Source organism: Crinia signifera, chromosome 7, assembly GCF_055691185.1.
Source record: "Crinia signifera chromosome 7, ASM5569118v1, whole genome shotgun sequence".
In the NCBI taxonomy this organism is placed as follows: domain Eukaryota; kingdom Metazoa; phylum Chordata; class Amphibia; order Anura; family Myobatrachidae; genus Crinia; species Crinia signifera.
Genome location: NC_139223.1, coordinates 124049593 through 124070212, shown reverse-complemented (window position 1 = coordinate 124070212; position 20620 = coordinate 124049593).

Sequence of the window (20620 nt, the reverse complement as noted above, 5' to 3'; positions counted from 1 at the left end):
TAAGAAACTTTTGGCCTAGTGGTGCTGTAAAAAATTGCTGATTCAAGTATGGATGGAAACCACTGGCTTACTGGTACAATGGATTAGTTAAGATGGCCATACATCAGAAAGACTCAACAGATTGTGTTGTAATAATCCTGTGTTACTACAGATGTGTGTGCAGTTGCAGTAATGGTGTGTACACACGGTTCAATGTGCCTTAAGATGCGATCCATAATCCGATCAGATCGGATCGGGATCGGATCGCAAGGCATCCGATTTGCATACAATCTTGACTATATAGTACAGATCTGCACTATATAGTCAAGGCAGCCAAGACTTTCTGGCTTGCGATACGTGAACGCGCATCGGGATCGCAAGGGTTAAAACCCTTGCGATCTGCATCCGATTCTGATCCGATGCCGATCCGATGTTGACTATATCATCAACATCGGAAAGGAAATCGGACCGTGTGTACACATTATTAGGATGTGTACATATTATATGCCTAGAGACAGGCATTAAATTATATGGTTAGTATTAAGAAGGTTAAGCTAGCCATACATCTACAGATTTATTGTCAGATCTGGCTGGTTGGAACAAAAACCTGGTAATGGATGAGAGCAAATGACACTATCAGCATTTAGAAGAAAATGGTCAACTGTCATTTGCTCTCATCCATTACCAGGTTTTTGATCCAACAAGCCAGATAGGACAATACATCTATAGATGTATGGCCAGCTTTATTCAGATCGATTGCTGCTCTGCAAAATTGCAGAGCCCTGTGGTCAGGTAGCCGCCTGTCTACTAATGGCTTGCGAAAATCACGCCGATCTGTGAATAACTCCTATGTTGCACCTTAAAATGGTCAAAAATGGAAATTAATTTTCTCGTTTTTCAAATATTGGACCTTATTCTGGGCCACGCACAACGCTGCAAATTTCTCAGCATTGCATATGGATTAAACGCTGCCCACTTCTCGCACAGCTGCCCCCCCCCCCCCCCACACACACACACACACCTCATCGAATTCCCCACACAGCTGCAAATGGATGTTTTACATAAACATCCATTCGCAGCCTTGGGTGTGGGGACCAAATCATTCAATGGTCACCTACCATCAAATGATTTGGAAGGAGCATGCAAAACTAAGACACTTTCTGGTGTCTCAGCTTTGCATGCTCCCTGTACTGGCATCTGCATCACTTCCCAAACTCCATGGGAGCTGCTGGGCATTCCCATGGGCACAGCCTGTCACCGCCATCTCACACCCACCGCCTGCACTGGTAGGTGTAAAGGGGATGGCTAACTAGCAGTTTGCCATGCCCACTCGCACCCAGCATATGCACATGCACAGAAATGTACATGCACAGAAATAGTAAAACATCGCTCCCCCATGCGAACGCACGGGTAAGCGAACAGATCAAAACAAGGCCCATTGTGTATTGTGTTCAGTGGAAGCTGCATTAACCTCTTCCGTGGCAGTCCCGGAAATTTTCCGGGCCAAGCTGTGGTGCCGCAGCGGGCAGTCCTGGAAAATATCCGGGCATGCCACAAATCTACAGGTGTGCGCCAGTGGTGCCTGCAGGTGTGCACCACTAGTGCGTCACCTCAGCAGCGACCCACACTAGGCCGCTCCCTCCCCACCTCCACTGTTGTGCCTCCCCCCATACCTTCGCTCTGGCGATCGTTCGCCGGAGCTCCCCTGCCGCTGGGAGAGATGGGGGCAGGCTCTGGGATGTTCGGCACAGCTCGGGGGACTCAGATCACTCGGGTGTTCAGGCGTCAGAGTCCTCCCGAGCCTGCCGCCTGCTGCCGGCTAGTGTGCTGCTATGATTGGCAGTGGCTGCAGCGGCAGGGGAACTCCGCTGAAGACCGTTGGAGCGGAGGGGCTGGGGGGGGGGGTCACAGGAGGGGACGGGAACGCTGGGACTCCTCTAACCCATCAGTGGATGGTTTTTCTGGGACAGGAAAAACCTGTCCTATTTAGGTACTCCTGCCCCAGAAAAACCCACCACTGAAGGGGTTAATGGCAAAATAGAAAGTTTAGTAATGACAGCACACCAAATGCAATATGAATGTTAGGTCATATTTACTAACATTGCAATATGGTGTTATTAATTCTGAACTACAGCACCCAAACAGGAAAATCAGTATATGCATATGAGCAGTGTTATACTTCAAATGATAAAATATACAGAACAACATAAATCTAAACCATACTTGAAGAAAACTGATCTGGTAATAAAGAAATAAAATATCTTCTTCCCAGTGTCTGTAGATAAGTTTTAAGTGACAACTGTGTTTGTAAGCAGTTATCATACATAGAGGTTACTGTCTTCTACCATGGTTAAGAGTTTTTGTATTTGTGCTTTTTTTTTTAAATAATAAAAAAAACACAAAAAGGGCAAACAACAAGGTACTGTGTTTATTTATACCCCTTTTACATCGCTGCAAAAACCCGGGTCATCGGCGGGTCAGGCCCGGGTCATCGGCGGTGTAAGTGGTTCACACAGTGTCCCTTTACACGGGACTTTTACCCAGGTCCTGACCTGGGTAGAACATGGCTAGGACCTTGGTAGAGGGCGGTGCACACGGGTATGCCGGATCATCCCATGGACGGGGGGGGGGGGGGGGGGGCACACACAGCCTCCTCTGATATCTGCTATTCTCTGCAGACAGTAGCAGCAGCGGAGGAGGTGAATGGATGCCTGTGTGTGGCATCCGTTCACCTCTCGGACAAGGGCTTGGGGCAGATTACCTTAGTGCTGGGCTTGCCCCCAGGGCAGCGGTCTGGGTCCCGGCGGCGGTGATCAACGCTTGAAGATGATGTCATCTCCAAGCGGCTACTGCGCCGGGTGGGGTGGAGCTCCGGTGTAAAAGGGACCAAACGCCGGGTGGGGTGGAGCTCCGGTGTAAAAGGGACCAAACGCCGGGTCGCACCTGTCTTGACCCTGGGTCCAAAAACCCAGGTGCGACCCGGCATTTTTGGTATATAAGGGGTATTAGTCAACCATGTACATTCCAGTCAGGGTAGCAGTACAAGCAGTACAACATCATGTATTTGTGTTTTACTTTTTTTTCAATAAAGGCGGGAATGCTCTTAACAAATTCAAATGTACAGAATTTACATAGGAAGACCCAGATTTCTTTTTATACTAAATTATTTTTAGATTTATTTTTCTTGTAGAATTAAATACAGTAGACCACTAAATAAATATCCATACAACTATGAAAGAGCAAACCATATAATTATTTATATTTGTTTATTGAATAGGTTTTTTTTTTTTTTATAAAAAATGTCACAAAAAATTGCTGGTGTTGTTTCCTCCTGGAATAGTATCTTTAAAATATTTGTGTTACTATTTACTGTAAATTTCACATTAAAATACAGTTCTATGGAATTTTGCAAAGAGAAATTTGCACAGTTTCCCTCCTGCATATAACTTGTATTGTCTGATATATCAGAGAGATAAACGTGTTTGCTAAACTCCAACATGACCCAGATTATTACTGACGACCTCTAGGGACTACAGAAGCGGGAATTGTTATGTAAGAATTGTTTCTCTTGTGTGTAGCATCACATGTCTATCTCTTGAGCACAACATGACACCTTTCTAACACCTCTGACTCCTCTAAAGCCCCGTACAAACAGGGGAGATATATTGCTCAGCCATATCTTGCTGAGCAAGATATGGCTGAGCAATATATTGCTCAGTTTCTCCTTTTCATCAGCGACCAGAGATGGTCGCTGATGAAAAAGAAACTGCCGGGGGGAGCCCGGCAGTGGTAATCAGCTGGTCGCAGGAGCATGTCCCTGCGACCAGCGATTAGAATAGGGCTGAAAACGAGAGCGCGCACCCGGCGATTTATCGCCGAGGCACACTCCCATCACTGGCAATATGGTCGCCTGCGACCATATTTCCAGCGATTTCAGCTCCTATCGCCCCCGTGTGTACACATGGGGGGAGATATATTGCTCAGCAATATATTGCTAGCAATACATTGCTGAGCAATATATTGCTCAGTGTCTCCTTTTCATCAGCGACCAGAGATGGTCGCTGATGAAAAGGAACCTCTGCCAGGGAGCCGCAGAGGTAAGGGGCTGAAAACGGGAGCACGCACCTGGCGATTTATCGTCGGGGCACACTCCCATCACTGGCAATATGGTCGCCAGCGACCATATTTCCAGCAATTTCTGCCCCTATCGCCTCCGTGTGTACACAGATTAAAGGTGCGTATACACGCGGGAGATATATTGCTAGCAATATATTGCTGAGCAATATATTGCTCAGTGTACAGTTTTTCTGAGAGACCAGCGATTTTTAGCCAGAATCGGAGGAGCAAGCTCCTGCGACCAGCGACCATGAAGGGCTGGCCAAGGGAGCACGCACCCGGCCATTTATCTCCTGCTGCACATGAAATCACTGGCAATATGGTCGCTGAGCGACCATTTTGCCAGCGATTTCACACATAATCGCCCCCGTGTGTACACAGCAGTAGTGTCTATATTCCCAGGGGATAAATCCCAAATCTTGTCCCTGACACTTCCCCAAATTTGTAATCTTATCTAGTGGTGATGTCACCATGACACATGTAAAAGGGAGAAAATAAAATAAATAAAAATATTCAAGTATTTTAATGTAACTAATCATAATTTGCAATGGTGATTAGGGTTGGCAGCCCTCACTATTTACCAAGTACATAAAGATGTTGGTATTTACTTTGAACTGGGATTCAAGATGGGAAATTGAGTGCTAAAACATTGTAACATTGATTTTTTTTTATTTTTTTTTTATCTTAATTGTTGTTGAGTTTGCAATTTTGCTCATCATCGATCATTGGTTAATCCCCACTTACCTGTTTTATATAGAGCAAAAAAAACACACACAGAAGAGATGCATTCGGAAAACACATGCACCAAACTGCTCTAAGCTGCATTTACATCAGGGTTGCCTACCCTCCCAGAATGGCCAGGATACTCTCGAAAATAAGGCCCGCCTCCCGGAAAGGGGGGCAGTCCCTCAGATTGCCACCAGTCTCCCGCCGCCTTCTTCCTCTAAGCTGTGGATCCCATACCTCCCAACATGACCCTCTCCAGAAGGAACACAATGTACTTTTTGTGGACTTCCCTCTTAATTTATGATTGCCATCACCTGTGTTGAAGCACCTTTCTAACCCATTAACCTGTTTAAAACAGGTGATGGCAATCATACATTAAGTGGGAAGTCCAGAAATAGAGCATTGTGTCCCTCCTGGAGAGGGACGAACAAAACCTTTAGATAAAAAAAAAAAAAAAAAAATTCCCCTGCCTACATTTACATTCATCAGAGAAACAGGCAGCAAACTGCTCCAGAGCTGCATTTACATTCATCAGAGAACACACCCATCAAACTTTTCCAGAGCTTAATTTACATTAATCAGAGAACACACCCAGCGAACTGCTCCATAGATTAAATTACATTCATCAGAGAACACAGGCAGCGAATTGAGCCGGAGCTGCATTTACATTCATCACACACACTGAATGGCATGACGGTCCGATTTTTATATAACAATTAATATTTATGTTGATTTTCAAAGTCTCAACCCTTGCTGAGGTCTATTGTTTGTGAAATTCAGTACTTCCTCATCTTTGCGGCAATTACGGAAATTACGGCAATTTTACGTAAATTACGTAGCATATGGTGGTTCACCCTGGGTCCTCACCACCCTCCTGTGTACACGCCACCATCTATTACCTTTAGTAAATTTGTGGTGAGCGAAGCACGCCACCGAGCCCGAAGCGTGGTGAGCGAAGCGAGCCTGCGAGGGGGTGATGATGGTATTCTGAAAGCGGCTAATGTAACTGGCATAAGCTATGGCAGTAAAGATGAGGCAGTACCTGAATTTCTTAAAAAAATTTAGAAGGTCTACAGAAAATAGGAAGCTTCTGATTGAACGTGTGTATTAGGGTGCTGATCCCCAGTTGGGCTTATCTATAGTAATATAGGAGTCAGAGATATTCTGCCTGCCACAGGGACCATAGCGTAAATATGTCACATATTTGGCACTCCCTCACCTGTGCCTGGTACATGGGGAGTGCTGGTTTCCTTCCAGTCAGGTATTGATGTGAGGATAGTAGTGGAAAGTGATGACGGATTTATGGCTGAAAGCTCCACAGTCCAGTCTTTATCTCTGTGTGATAGAGAATGAGGCGTGCCCCATATATATATATATATATATATATTTATATTTCTGTATAAAAGGTTTTGCAGGAGTCAGGGCAGACAGAAAGAGACACACGGAAACACAACTAGTTAATGTGACGCCCCATAGTAGTGCTAGTTTATTTTATGAACACTACTAGTGCCCTAGGGCCTGATTGAGACCTGATCGCAAAAGCAAATTTTTTCTCAAATCGGCAAAACCATGTGCAGTGCAGGTGGGGCAGATGTAACATGTGCAGAGAGAGTTAGATTTGGGGTAGTTAAAATAGAGAAAAGAGTAGTGGAGCGCTAAAAAATTGTGATGAATTGGGTATCACAATTACACGTTTTAATTATATTATATTAAAATTGATCTGATAATTACTATAAAAGTATATAAAAAAATAGTTTGACAATAGCAAGTGTACTGATTGAAATAACCAAGTACAGGTATATTAAAAGGTTGTATACTTATTCGATTGGAGTTCCACTTTCACAGCTTTTATTTGCCTTATGGCTCACTTGTCCATTGGATTTCCTTATTTGGCAGTAAGAAATTTCTCAAAAGGGTCCATAAACCTTGTAGGATTGGCCGCTGGAGGGAAATGGCAGCCCTCAGATGTTATAAAAAGGCATCCTCACCATAGTGCGGTATTTGTATCCAAATTGTGCAGGTGGTGGAGTCCCAATAAAGTGCTTGTTGTGCAAAGTGCAGTGTAGACTGTAGCCAAAGTGGTGAGCTAAAGTAGCTCTTGTAATAAGGATAGTCCAATATATCCTTTAGGAGTCCCAATGGAGGTATTTCAAAAAGTGCTGGTGCTTCCTGGCATGTTTCATCCTGCCAGACGACTTTATCAAAGGTATGTTTACTACTTTGGGGTAGTTATTGCGTTTCTGTGCAGTGTAAATACTGGCTGCTTTATTCTTACACTGCAATTTAGATTTCAGTTTGAACACACCCCACCCAAATCTAAATGTCTCCACACATATTACATCTGCCCCAGCTGTAGTTCACATAGTTTTGCCCATTTGAGAAAGATATATGGAATAATGAGTTTTAATGTGGTAACCCAAGATGTTGCTAGGTGATACAATCGAGTTTGGAGTGTCAAGGCTAGATATTGCCATTGGGTGGGATTGAGCAAAATGACGGGACTGCATATTGAGATACGGGATTGAGCAAAATGACTGGGATACATGTAAAATTGTCAATTTGGTAGGTGAAATGATTCAGCCAGAGTTGAAAAAGAACCTGTCTCCAGGGTCAAAGATATTGCATATGGCTGATATCCCCTTTAATTTGATTTGACTAAAGTGAAGTTCTGAAGTCCAGGGGAGAACTGTGGGTTACCTCCAAAAGTGGTAAAGGGAGAGCTAGTAAAAGTTCTATTAAGTTTTTGTAGGCAGACAGGGTCACCATCAGGGGAGTGGTATGGGGACAGCTGTCCCAGGCCCAGTCGTTCTTACAGAGGGTAGGGCCAGGGGCGATCTGTCCCTGCAGCCCGCACAGCTGCCATCATCCCCCCCCTTCACTGCAAAGTGGTGCCCGCACTGTCATAGCCCCCTGGCCGGAGCCTCCGCAGTACAGGCAGTACAGTGGGCAGCCGGGAGCCCCCACTGCATGTTACGTTGTTGCTAAAGGTACGGTAACTAAGATATTATTGTAATACACACCAGGGACTGGGAGAGGGTGAGGTCAAACACAGGACTTTTAGAGTAGGCTTTCCAAATGTAATAAAAAATCTTCCACTCTGCAGCGCATTGGAGTAAGTACGGGAGTCTGTGGGAGTGGTAACAGCCTTGAAGATTGGTCTTTTTATACACTGGATACTGTATGGAATACAGTATTAAAACTTAACAGAACAGATGGTCTATAGCTATAGGCTGTTTCAAACATTTAAATAAGATAAGTGGTTAGGAAAAGTTTAAACATAATAAATAAATAAATAAATACATAAACATAATAGAACCAGTATTAAGCTCACACTTCATGGTAAGGCTCCAGTCTCTTCCTCCTGGCAGCTACTCCCTGCTCCACTCCGATGTTTGAGGGCTGAGATCCACACATACAGTAAATGTGGTAGAATTTCACTAGGCATGTGCAACAGCTCTGCTCTTTCCCTTACACTGCATGATGTGGTGGCAGCTCTATTGATCATATTATATACTAGAGATGTGCGGACTCGGATTCCGGAGATCCGAACCCCCGCGAACGTCATCAATCCGAGCATGGTTCCGAGCAGCGCTCGGAGATTCCCGCCTGACTCGGGTCCGGCCGCGCGGGCAAAACGTCATCGCCCGGCACCGGATATCGGGAGGCTTTAAAAAGCGGCTCCCGCGCCCGCCATCTTCACTCCAGCCTAGTAGTGGGTTGGGAGAGGGTGTGTTGGTGCCGCTTCTGGGGCTTAAACTTGAGCTTGAGCTTGACCTTGAATGCAATATTTTATTCGCTGGGGCTGTCTCCCTCAGTGCTGCTGCTGTGTACTCTGTTCTCCTCTCTGCTTAGGGTGGGATCACTCTAGCATGGAGGACAGTCTAACTGTGTATTCCGCTGTGCTGGGTCCTACCTCTGGTGCTGTGCTGTAATTATTATTATATATTATATTAATAATTAATTATATATATATATAGTCCACTGGTGCTGCCTGCACTGAATAGAGGTTGCCAGTATTATTTACTCAGGCCACTGGCAGTGCTACTGCCTAAGTGTACCTACCTAGTACATACTCAGCTGCTATACATAATATAATTAAAAAATAATACCTGTCCTGCAGTGCTGCGTGGAACTGTAAAAAATAATTCCATGCTGCTGGTGTACTGACGTGTGCCACTGAGTGCCAAGCAGTACCTAATAAAATTAATTATTATAAATTCTGCTGGTGCATATAGTAGTCTGCTACTGCTGTAACTATAAAAGAAAACAAAAATTTGCAGCGCTGGAAAATTTAAAATTAATAAAAACCAATTGGCAGTTGGATTGACTTCACAAATTTATGTAAAAAAGATCATCACAATTTAATAGGCCACATGGCCACACATATACATAAAATATTAGAATGAAAAAGCATGGGTATGGTAGCAGAATTGGGATAGACTGGGGTAACTGTCCGTTCCTATATTGCCTAGAATGGTATTTTTGGGACCGCCTTTGTAACCAGAGCAATAATTGCGTAGATATATTTACCATCCACTTTGCTCACTTGAGGGGGGAATGGATCCTGATGGAATGGAATTTCCCTTGATATGTCCAAAGTCCCTTATGAGTCGAGCGTGGAGTGGGGCTTGCCACTTGGTGTTTGGATGGTGCTGGTTTTCTGGTCCTTTTTAGGCTGGTTCGGGCAGTTGAATTGGCAAAAAGGTTGGTAGAGCCAGTGCTCCTGCTTCTGCTTCCAAAGATAGGTGTCCACCTGACGCGTTTCGCTTGAAACAAGCTTTATCAAAGGTATAATGGATGTGGAGAGGTAGGCAACTGGCCTGGTATTTATACCCCCATGCAAACTAGTTCATACATTGCACCTGGCAACTAATTAGTCAATCCAACATAAAAAATCATCAAAACGATTGTATATGAAGGTGAGGAGGAGACATACACAATAACTTATCAATGAAATAATTAAATATCTAAAACGATTTTCTATTCACAAGAAATAAAGCATTGAAAAACGAAGTTTATTTGTTGTTATTTCCGGGTATGCTATAATTGGATGGGACCCGATCATGTGACTCTATGAAAGCAAATCTTGGCTTTAATTTGACCATTCATATGGTCAAATGCCATGGAGGCTTGGCTGACAGACGCCACGTGATCGGGGCACAATATTATACCATTGGTTACTCGGAAGCAAACCTGCGGTGCCTGTGGCAGGTGCTTCCAGGTTTAGACACGCAAACAGCGTTCCAGGCGTGCAGGACGGAGCCTCCGCCGTCTTCTGTATGTGTGTGGGAAAGTTCAAGTGTCGGGTTTTAACCTCCGACGTATATTGCGTGGTAGCAACTTCCGGGTATGTTGCTAGGGGACGTGTGATGCATCTATGTATCCCGTAGTTTGTATACATGGTTGCTGGGCAACGCTAACCCAGAGATTTGTTATTATAGGTTTAGAACAGCGCTTGGACTGGGATGTTATTTGTAACCTTTCTTACATGGTTCATTATTTTACATAGATACCAATATTCAAAGCGCATAAATATACATATGGTCTTTCTAATTTTTCACACTCAAAAAAGAGGTTATATGATTTTTTGAGAAATCCCACAGACAGAATATACATTAACCCCTTGTGGTTTGTACTACAAATCCCGCAGACAGAATATACATTAATCCCTTATGGTTTGTACTCAGAAAATAAACTTAATAAACCAAGATGAGAATGAAAACCTTTTTTATACATTATAGAAGAAGAGAATCCCTATCATGAGATGTATTACCAATATGCCTTACTATCTATATCAGAACATAAAGTAAGCTTTTTATTATTAAGGCTATGGATCGAAACACCAGATATATAGCTGGACAGAACGTGGTTAATAGAATAGCAGTCTACCTTCCGTTCCCCATATGAAAAATCTTGGCGACCTATAGTTTTTAATACATCCTATGATTGCATAATTAAAGCTCTTTTAGATATAGGGTGTGCATTTACATAATTATTTGATCATATGGAGGAAGATTGAACATTCCTGTCAGTATAGCTTTTATTTTCTGATGGTATGAGGAGGGGAAGGGATTTTGATGATGGGGGGAGGAAGACTCTTAAATCACAGTGTTGAACTCTAATGCCTCGATTAATCCATCTGGATACAGCGAACCAAGTTGGTGTATCCAGTATACCTCCTGTCTACACAGTTTTCTATACCTATCCCCCCCTCTTGTGGTCTGTACAATATGTTCTATCCCCAGAACTCTCAGACAGTCTGGGTTGCCCTGATGGTATTCAGCAAAATGTCTGGAGACGCTGTGTGTTAGCAGTTTATTAATAATATTGCGTCTGTGTTCTAGAAAGCGAGCCCTTAGTTTTCTAGTTGTGCGGCCAACATACAATTTTTCACAATCGCAGGATAAAACGTAAATTACGTATGTGGTGTTACAATTCACAAATGTGGCCAAGTCATGGGTTTTACCTGTGGTGGGTACTAACAGGTTTTTTGTGGTTTTTATGTGGGGACAGGTAAGACACCTGGTTCCCCCACATCTGTAGCAGCCCTTTGGCTTAACATTTAACCATGTCAAGCCAATTTCTTTATTTTTGTTAGCAGTAGTCTGCTCCTTTTTGAGACAACTAGGTGCCAATAGCTGTTTGAGGGATGTACTTTTTTTGAAGACAAAGACTGGTTTTGGGGGGAGATTTGTTGCTAGGCAAGGGTCTTGTTTCAGGATATTATAATTCCTTTTTATGATCTTTTTTATTTCAGTACAGTGGCTGTTAAACTTTGCAACATATACTATTTCTTTATCCTGATTGGATTTCATTGGAGTCTTTGATTCTTTATGAGTTTTTGGAATTAATAAGTCCCTTCTATCTATCTCCAGAACTTCCTGTAGAGCATTGTCCAAGAGGCCTTGGGGATAGCCTCTACTGATAAATGACTTAGTCATTTCAGTAGCTTGTTCTTTGAAATGTTCTATGGTGGTACAGTTTCTACGAAGGCGAATATATTGCCCCTTGGGAATATTCTTTTTCCACGGTGGGTGATGTTGACTTTTAAAGTGCAAATATGAGTTGGCTCCTACTTCTTTAATGTGGTTTGTTGTGATTATCTGGTTGTTTATAATTTTTAGATCCACATCCAAGAATGTAATGTGAGAGGGGTGAGACGTGAACGTGAACTGTAAATTATAAAAATTAGTGTTGAGTGAATTAGCAAACAATTGTGCAGAGTGTAGGTCCCCGTCCCAAATGATAAATAGATCGTCAATGTACCTGCCATAGAGGACCAGGCTCGACCCCCAGCCGCCTCCCCACACATGGAGTTCTTCAAAGTCCCCCATGTATAGGTTGGCATAGCTGGGCGCAAACCTGGTCCCCATGGCGGTACCCATCACCTGAAGATAGAATGTGTCCAGAAATAAAAAATAATTGTGTTGTAGGATAAATTTAATAGAATCGTGAATAAAGGTTTGGGTCTCTACCCTCAGGTCATCATCATCCTCCAATCTCTTAGCAATTGATTGTAGTCCCAAATTGTGAGGTATATTAGAATAGAGACTTTGGACATCTAGGGTTATAAATCTATATGTGTCCTTCCATTCAATATTTTGGACCAGTCTTAAAAAGGCAGTAATGTCCTTTATATGTGACCTGAGGGCAGAGACCCTAGGTTGTAAGAAAGTGTCAACAAAAAAAGAAAGATTGGACGTGAGAGAATTAATACCTGAAATAATTGGGCGCCCAGGGGGTGAGGTGAGTGACTTGTGAATTTTGGGTAAGTGGTAATAAATGGGTGTGACTGGGTATTGGGAAAATAAAAAGTGATATTCATCTTTGGAAATGGTTCCCTCCATTTGTGCACCGTCCAAAAGGCTTGCTAGTTCTAACACATACCCCGGAGTGGGGTCTTTTTTCAATTTTATATAAAAAGTCTCATTGTTAAGCTGCCTGTTGGCTTCATCAATATAGTCACCACGATTTTGTATGACGAGCCCCCCCCCCCCCTTATCGGCCTCTTTAATTATTAAATTAGTATCAGCCATAAGGGTCTTGAGAGCTCTTTTTTCCTGTTTATTGAGATTTGATTTGATAGTATTTTTATTATTTTTGTTGTCTGCCTGGATCTTGTCGCACATATTCTTAAAGTCATATAGAGTGGTCTTATAGAATGAGTTGATATTCGGACCTTTACTTTTGATGGGGAAAAACTCTGATTTATTTTTAAACTTATTTCTCCTAATGTCATATATTTTCTTAAAATCAGTGGAAACTTCATTTTCTGGTTGGTTTTCTTTTTGTAGGTCGACCAGCATATCTAATGCTAATTGGTCGGTACTATCCAAGAGGATATGGAGTGTCTGGGTCTCTTCTTGGTCTATATTTTTATTTGCAAAATATTTCTTTCTGCATAACGTTCTTACATAACGATTTAATTCTACAAAAAGATCAAACAGATTTGGGGTTGAGGTAGGGGCAAATTTCAAACCTCTAGCTAGTAGGGATTTCTCTGCTTCTGTTAATTTTTTTGAAGATAGGTTGAAGATGGTGGCTTCATTAAGTTTCTTATTAGTCTTCCTTAGTTTTTTTAATGTCTCCCTCCTGCCTCCTCTTCTTCCTCTATACTTTGTCTGCGTCTTTTTGGTGTCCCTAGAAATCTGTCTCGATTTGGCCATGGTGGGAGTGGGTAACGTTGGCCTAAAAAATGTGTGTCGTTACAGTCAATATCATGGTGTCTGGTGTCTTGGTTGGATTCTCTGTCTTTAGGTCTGGCCCCTAGTTGGTCATTTCTCCCTTTGGTCTCGGTCGGGTATACTTTTTTGGGTGACCTTCTGGGTGATATCTCATCTGATTGTCGGTAAGTGGGGTATCTTTCTGTTCTGTAGCTATCCGTTTTTTTCGGGGATTTTTTGGGGATAGAACATATTGTACAGACCACGAGAGGGGGGGATAGGTATAGAAAACTGTGTAGACAGGAGGTATACTGGATACACCAACTTGGTTCGCTGTATCCAGATGGATTAATCGAGGCATTAGAGTTCAACACTGTGATTTAAGAGTCTTCCTCCCCCCATCATCAAAATCCCCTCCCCTCCTCATACCATCAGAAAATAAAAGCTATACTGACAGGAATGTTCAATCTTCCTCCATATGATCAAATAATTATGTAAATGCACACCCTATATCTAAAAGAGCTTTAATTATGCAATCATAGGATGTATTAAAAACTATAGGTCGCCAAGATTTTTCATATGGGGAACGGAAGGTAGACTGCTATTCTATTAACCACGTTCTGTCCAGCTATATATCTGGTGTTTCGATCCATAGCCTTAATAATAAAAAGCTTACTTTATGTTCTGATATAGATAGTAAGGCATATTGGTAATACATCTCATGATAGGGATTCTCTTCTTCTATAATGTATGAAAAAGGTTTTCATTCTCATCTTGGTTTATTAAGTTTATTTTCTGAGTACAAACCATAAGGGATTAATGTATATTCTGTCTGCAGGATTTGTAGTACAAACCACAAGGGGTTAATGTATATTCTGTCTGTAGGATTTCTCAAAAAATCATATAACCTCTTTTTTGAGTGTGAAAAATTAGAAAGACCATATGTATATTTATGCGCTTTGAATATTGGTATCTATGTAAAATAATGAACCATGTAAGAAAGGTTACAAATAACATCCCAGTCCAAGCGCTGTTCTAAACCTATAATAACAAATCTCTGGGTTAGCGTTGCCCAGCAACCATGTATACAAACTACGGGATACATAGATGCATCACACGTCCCCTAGCAACATACCCGGAAGTTGCTACCACGCAATATACGTCGGAGGTTAAAACCCGACACTTGAACTTTCCCACACGCATACAGAAGACGGCGGAGGCTCCGTCCTGCACGCCTGGAACGCTGTTTGCGTGTCTAAACCTGGAAGCACCTGCCACAGGCACCGCAGGTTTGCTTCCGAGTAACCAATGGTATAATATTGTGCCCCGATCACGTGGCGTCTGTCAGCCAAGCCTCCATGGCATTTGACCATATGAATGGTCAAATTAAAGCCAAGATTTGCTTTCATAGAGTCACATGATCGGGTCCCATCCAATTATAGCATACCTGGAAATAACAACAAATAAACTTCGTTTTTCAATGCTTTATTTCTTGTGAATAGAAAATCGTTTTAGATATTTAATTATTTCATTGATAAGTTATTGTGTATGTCTCCTCCTCACCTTCATATACAATCGTTTTGATGATTTTTTATGTTGGATTGACTAATTAGTTGCCAGGTGCAATGTATGAACTAGTTTGCATGGGGGTATAAATACCAGGCCAGTTGCCTACCTCTCCACATCCATTATACCTTTGATAAAGCTTGTTTCAAGCGAAACGCATCAGGTGGACACCTATCTTTGGAAGCAGAAGCAGGAGCACTGGCTCTACCAACCTTTTTGCCAATTCAACTGCCCGAACCAGCCTAAAAAGGACCAGAAAACCAGCACCATCCAAACACCAAGTGGCAAGCCCCACTCCACGCTCGACTCATAAGGGACTTTGGACATATCAAGGGAAATTCCATTCCATCAGGATCCATTCCCCCCTCAAGTGAGCAAAGTGGACGGTAAATATATCTACGCAATTATTGCTCTGGTTACAAAGGCGGTCCCAAAAATACCATTCTAGGCAATATAGGAACGGACAGTTACCCCAGTCTATCCCAATTCTGCTACCATACCCATGCTTTTTCATTCTAATATTTTATGTATATGTGTGGCCATGTGGCCTATTAAATTGTGATGATCTTTTTTACATAAATTTGTGAAGTCAATCCAACTGCCAATTGGTTTTTATTAATTTTTAATTTTCCAGCGCTGCAAATTTTTGTTTTCTTTTATTGTCTATATCTTCAGGTCTGACACACCTGATCACATTGCAGCTGCTCTTGAGTGAAGCAGGTCACACCTAGCGCCCCTAGGGTATTCCTCCCTTGCCACCACAGCAGGAAGAGGGACCCAATTCCTTTTTCAATTTTGTCTATAGACGGCTCAGTCTTTTTTCGGGGCTGCAAAACATGAGCTGCTGATTTACTCAATTTAATGAAAGGATGAGGAGGAGACAAAATTATCTATCCCAATGGGATGTTTCAGCTAATATTAATTCAGAAAAACCTGATTATGAATTAAGAGATGAATTTTCTAAACTAGAAAATATGTTAAAATCTGAAATGAGACACTGGCTAGTTAGCACGAATTTACAAAAGTATCTAGACTGTAAAATTATACCTAGAGGTCTTAGGATGTTTAAGCAGTCAGTATTTGAAAACGACGAACTCTTTCAGCTAGAATGGGAGGGTATTCTAGACTGATGCTCCGTAAGTCTCATTGAACTGGTGATCCGCTATAGGAAGGAAAAAGCGGAAAACTTAGTCAAAGAGATTGAAGTTTTGAAAACCACTTTGGTATCCAAAAGGGAACTGAAGGAATTCCAGGAGAGAGATAAAACACTCTCAGAAAAACTGGATAAATATGAACAGACCCTTTTGGAGACCAAATGCAAAAAAATCAAAAGGGATCTAGAGGACTATCAAAACGACCAAGTTAGATCATATAGATCCCAGGATAGGAGAAACAACTATAACCCCAGACCGAGACCTTACGAAGAAAGAGCAGCAAACACACCCCACCATCTAAAGAGAAGAGACTATAGACCCAGATTTCAGGAAAGAGTATACCCAGAACCCAGCAGACATCATAAAAGAACAGACAGCTATAGGGAAGAAAGATATCCCCTATAACCCACCAGGTACCAGAAAAAAACGGATAGCTACAGAACAGAAAGATACCCCACTTACCGACAATCAGATGAGATATCACCCAGAAGGTCCCCCAAAAAAGTATACCCGACCGAGACCAAAGGGAGAAATGACCAACTAGGGGCCAGACCTAAAGACAGAGAATCCAACCAAGACACCAGACACCATGATATTGACTGTAACGACACACATTTTTTAGGCCAACGTTACCCACTCCCACCACGGCCAAATCGAGACAGATTTCTAGGGACACCAAAAAGACGCAGACAAAGTATAGAGGAAGAAGAGGAGGCAGGAGGGAGACATTAAAAAAACTAAGGAAGACTAATAAGAAACTTAATGAAGCCACCATCTTCAACCTATCTTCAAAAAAATTAACAGAAGCAGAGAAATCCCTACTAGCTAGAGGTTTGAAATTTGCCCCTACCTCAACCCCAAATCTGTTTGATCTTTTTGTAGAATTAAATCGTTATGTAAGAACGTTATGCAGAAAGAAATATTTTGCAAATAAAAATATAGACCAAGAAGAGACCCAGACACTCCATATCCTCTTGGATAGTACCGACCAATTAGCATTAGATATGCTGGTCGACCTACAAAAAGAAAACCAACCAGAAAATGAAGTTTCCACTGATTTTAAGAAAATATATGACATTAGGAGAAATAAGTTTAAAAATAAATCAGAGTTTTTCCCCATCAAAAGTAAAGGTCCGAATATCAACTCATTCTATAAGACCACTCTATATGACTTTAAGAATATGTGCGACAAGATCCAGGCAGACAACAAAAATAATAAAAATACTATCAAATCAAATCTCAATAAACAGGAAAAAAGAGCTCTCAAGACCCTTATGGCTGATACTAATTTAATAATTAAAGAGGCCGATAAGGGGGGGGGGGGGGGGGCTCGTCATACAAAATCGTGGTGACTATATTGATGAAGCCAACAGGCAGCTTAACAATGAGACCTTTTATATAAAATTGAAAAAAGACCCCACTCCGGGGTATGTGTTAGAACTAGCAAGCCTTTTGGACGGTGCACAAATGGAGGGAACCATTTCCAAAGATGAATATCACTTTTTATTTTCCCAATACCCAGTCACACCCATTTATTACCACTTACCCAAAATTCACAAGTCACTCACCTCACCCCCTGGGCGCCCAATTATTTCAGGTATTAATTCTCTCACGTCCAATCTTTCTTTTTTTGTTGACACTTTCTTACAACCTAGGGTCTCTGCCCTCAGGTCACATATAAAGGACACTACTGCCTTTTTAAGACTGGTCCAAAATATTGAATGGAAGGACACATATAGATTTATAACCCTAGATGTCCAAAGTCTCTATTCTAATATACCTCACAATTTAGGACTACAATCAATTGCTAATAGATTGGAGGATGATGATGACCTGAGGGTAGAGACCCAAACCTTTATTCACGATTCTATTAAATTTATCCTACAACACAATTATTTTTTATTTCTGGACACATTCTATCTTCAGGTGATGGGTACCGCCATGGGGACCAGGTTTGCGCCCAGCTATGCCAACCTATACATGGGGGACTTTGAAGAACTCCATGTGTGGGGAGGCGGCTGGGAGTCGAGCCTGGTCCTCTATGGCAGGTACATTGACGATCTATTTATCATTTGGGACGGGGACCTACACTCTGCACAATTGTTTGCTAATTCACTCAACACTAATTCTTATAATTTACAGTTCACGTTCACGTCTCACCCTCTCACATTACATTCTTGGATGTGGATCTAAAAATTATAAACAACCAGATAATCACAACAAACCACATTAAAGAAGTAGGAGCCAACTCATATTTGCACTTTAAAAGTCAACATCACCCACCGTGGAAAAAGAATATTCCCAAGGGGCAATATATTCACCTTCGTAGAAACTGTACCACCATAGAACATTTCAAAGAACAAGCTACTGAAATGACTAAGTCATTTATCAGTAGAGGCTATCCCCAAGGCCTCTTGGACAATGCTCTACAGGAAGTTCTGGAGATAGATAGAAGGGACTTATTAATTCCAAAAACCCATAAAGAATCAAAGACTCCAATGAAATCCAATCAGGATAAAGAAATAGTATATGTTGCAAAGTTTAACAGCCACTGTACTGAAATAAAAAAGATCATAAAAAGGAATTATAATATCCTGAAACAAGACCCTTGCCTAGCAACAAATCTCCCCCCAAAACCAGTCTTTGTCTTCAAAAAAAGTACATCCCTCAAACAGCTATTGGCACCTAGTTGTCTCAAAAAGGAGCAGACTACTGCTAACAAAAATAAAGAAATTGGCTTGACATGGTTAAATGTTAAGCCAAAGGGCTGCTACAGATGTGGGGGAACCAGGTGTCTTACCTGTCCCCACATAAAAACCACAAAAAACCTGTTAGTACCCACCACAGGTAAAACCCATGACTTGGCCACATTTGTGAATTGTAACACCACATACGTAATTTACGTTTTATCCTGCGATTGTGAAAAATTGTATGTTGGCCGCACAACTAGAAAACTAAGGGCTCGCTTTCTAGAACACAGATGCAATATTATTAATAAACTGCTAACACACAGCGTCTCCAGACATTTTGCTGAATACCATCAGGGCAACCCAGACTGTCTGAGAGTTCTGGGGATAGAACATATTGTACAGACCACAAGAGGGGGGGATAGGTATAGAAAACTGTGTAGACAGGAGGTATACTGGATACACCAACTTGGTTCGCTGTATCCAGATGGATTAAACGAGGCACTAGAGTTCAACACTGTGATTTAAGAGTCTTCCTCCCCCCATCATCAAAATCCCTTCCCCTCCTCATACCATCAGAAAATAAAAGCTATACTGACAGGAATGTTCAATCTTCCTCCATATGATCAAATAATTATGTAAATGCACACCCTATATCTAAAAGAGCTTTAATTATGCAATCATAGGATGTATTAAAAACTATAGGTCGCCAAGATTTTTCATATGGGGAACGGAAGGTAGACTGCTATTCTATTAACCACGTTCTGTCCAGCTATATATCTGGTGTTTCGATCCATAGCCTTAATAATAAAAAGCTTACTTTATGTTCTGATATAGATAGTAAGGCATATTGGTAATACATCTCATGATAGGGATTCTCTTCATCTATAATGTATAAAAAAGGTTTTCATTCTCATCTTGGTTTATTAAGTTTATTTTCTGAGTACAAACCATAAGGGATTAATGTATATTCTGTCTGCGGGATTTGTAGTACAAACCACAAGGGGTTAATGTATATTCTGTCTGTGGGATTTCTCAAAAAATCATATAACCTCTTTTTTGAGTGTGAAAAATTAGAAAGACCATATGTATATTTATGCGCTTTGAATATTGGTATCTATGTAAAATAATGAACCATGTAAGAAAGGTTACAAATAACATCCCAGTCCAAGCGCTGTTCTAAACCTATAATAACAAATCTCTGGGTTAGCGTTGCCCAGCAACCATGTATACAAACTACGGGATACATAGATGCATCACACGTCCCCTAGCAACATACCCGGAAGTTGCTACCACGCAATATACGTCGGAGGTTAAAACCCGACACTTGAACTTTCCCACACGCATACAGAAGACGGCGGAGGCTCCGTCCTGCACGCCTGGAACGCTGTTTGCGTGTCTAAACCTGGAAGCACCTGCCACAGGCACCGCAGGTTTGCTTCCGAGTAACCAATGGTATAATATTGTGCCCCGATCACGTGGCGTCTGTCAGCCAAGCCTCCATGGCATTTGACCATATGAATGGTCAAATTAAAGCCAAGATTTGCTTTCATAGAGTCACATGATCGGGTCCCATCCAATTATAGCATACCCGGAAATAACAACAAATAAACTTCGTTTTTCAATGCTTTATTTCTTGTGAATAGAAAATCGTTTTAGATATTTAATTATTTCATTGATAAGTTATTGTGTATGTCTCCTCCTCACCTTCATATACAATCGTTTTGAT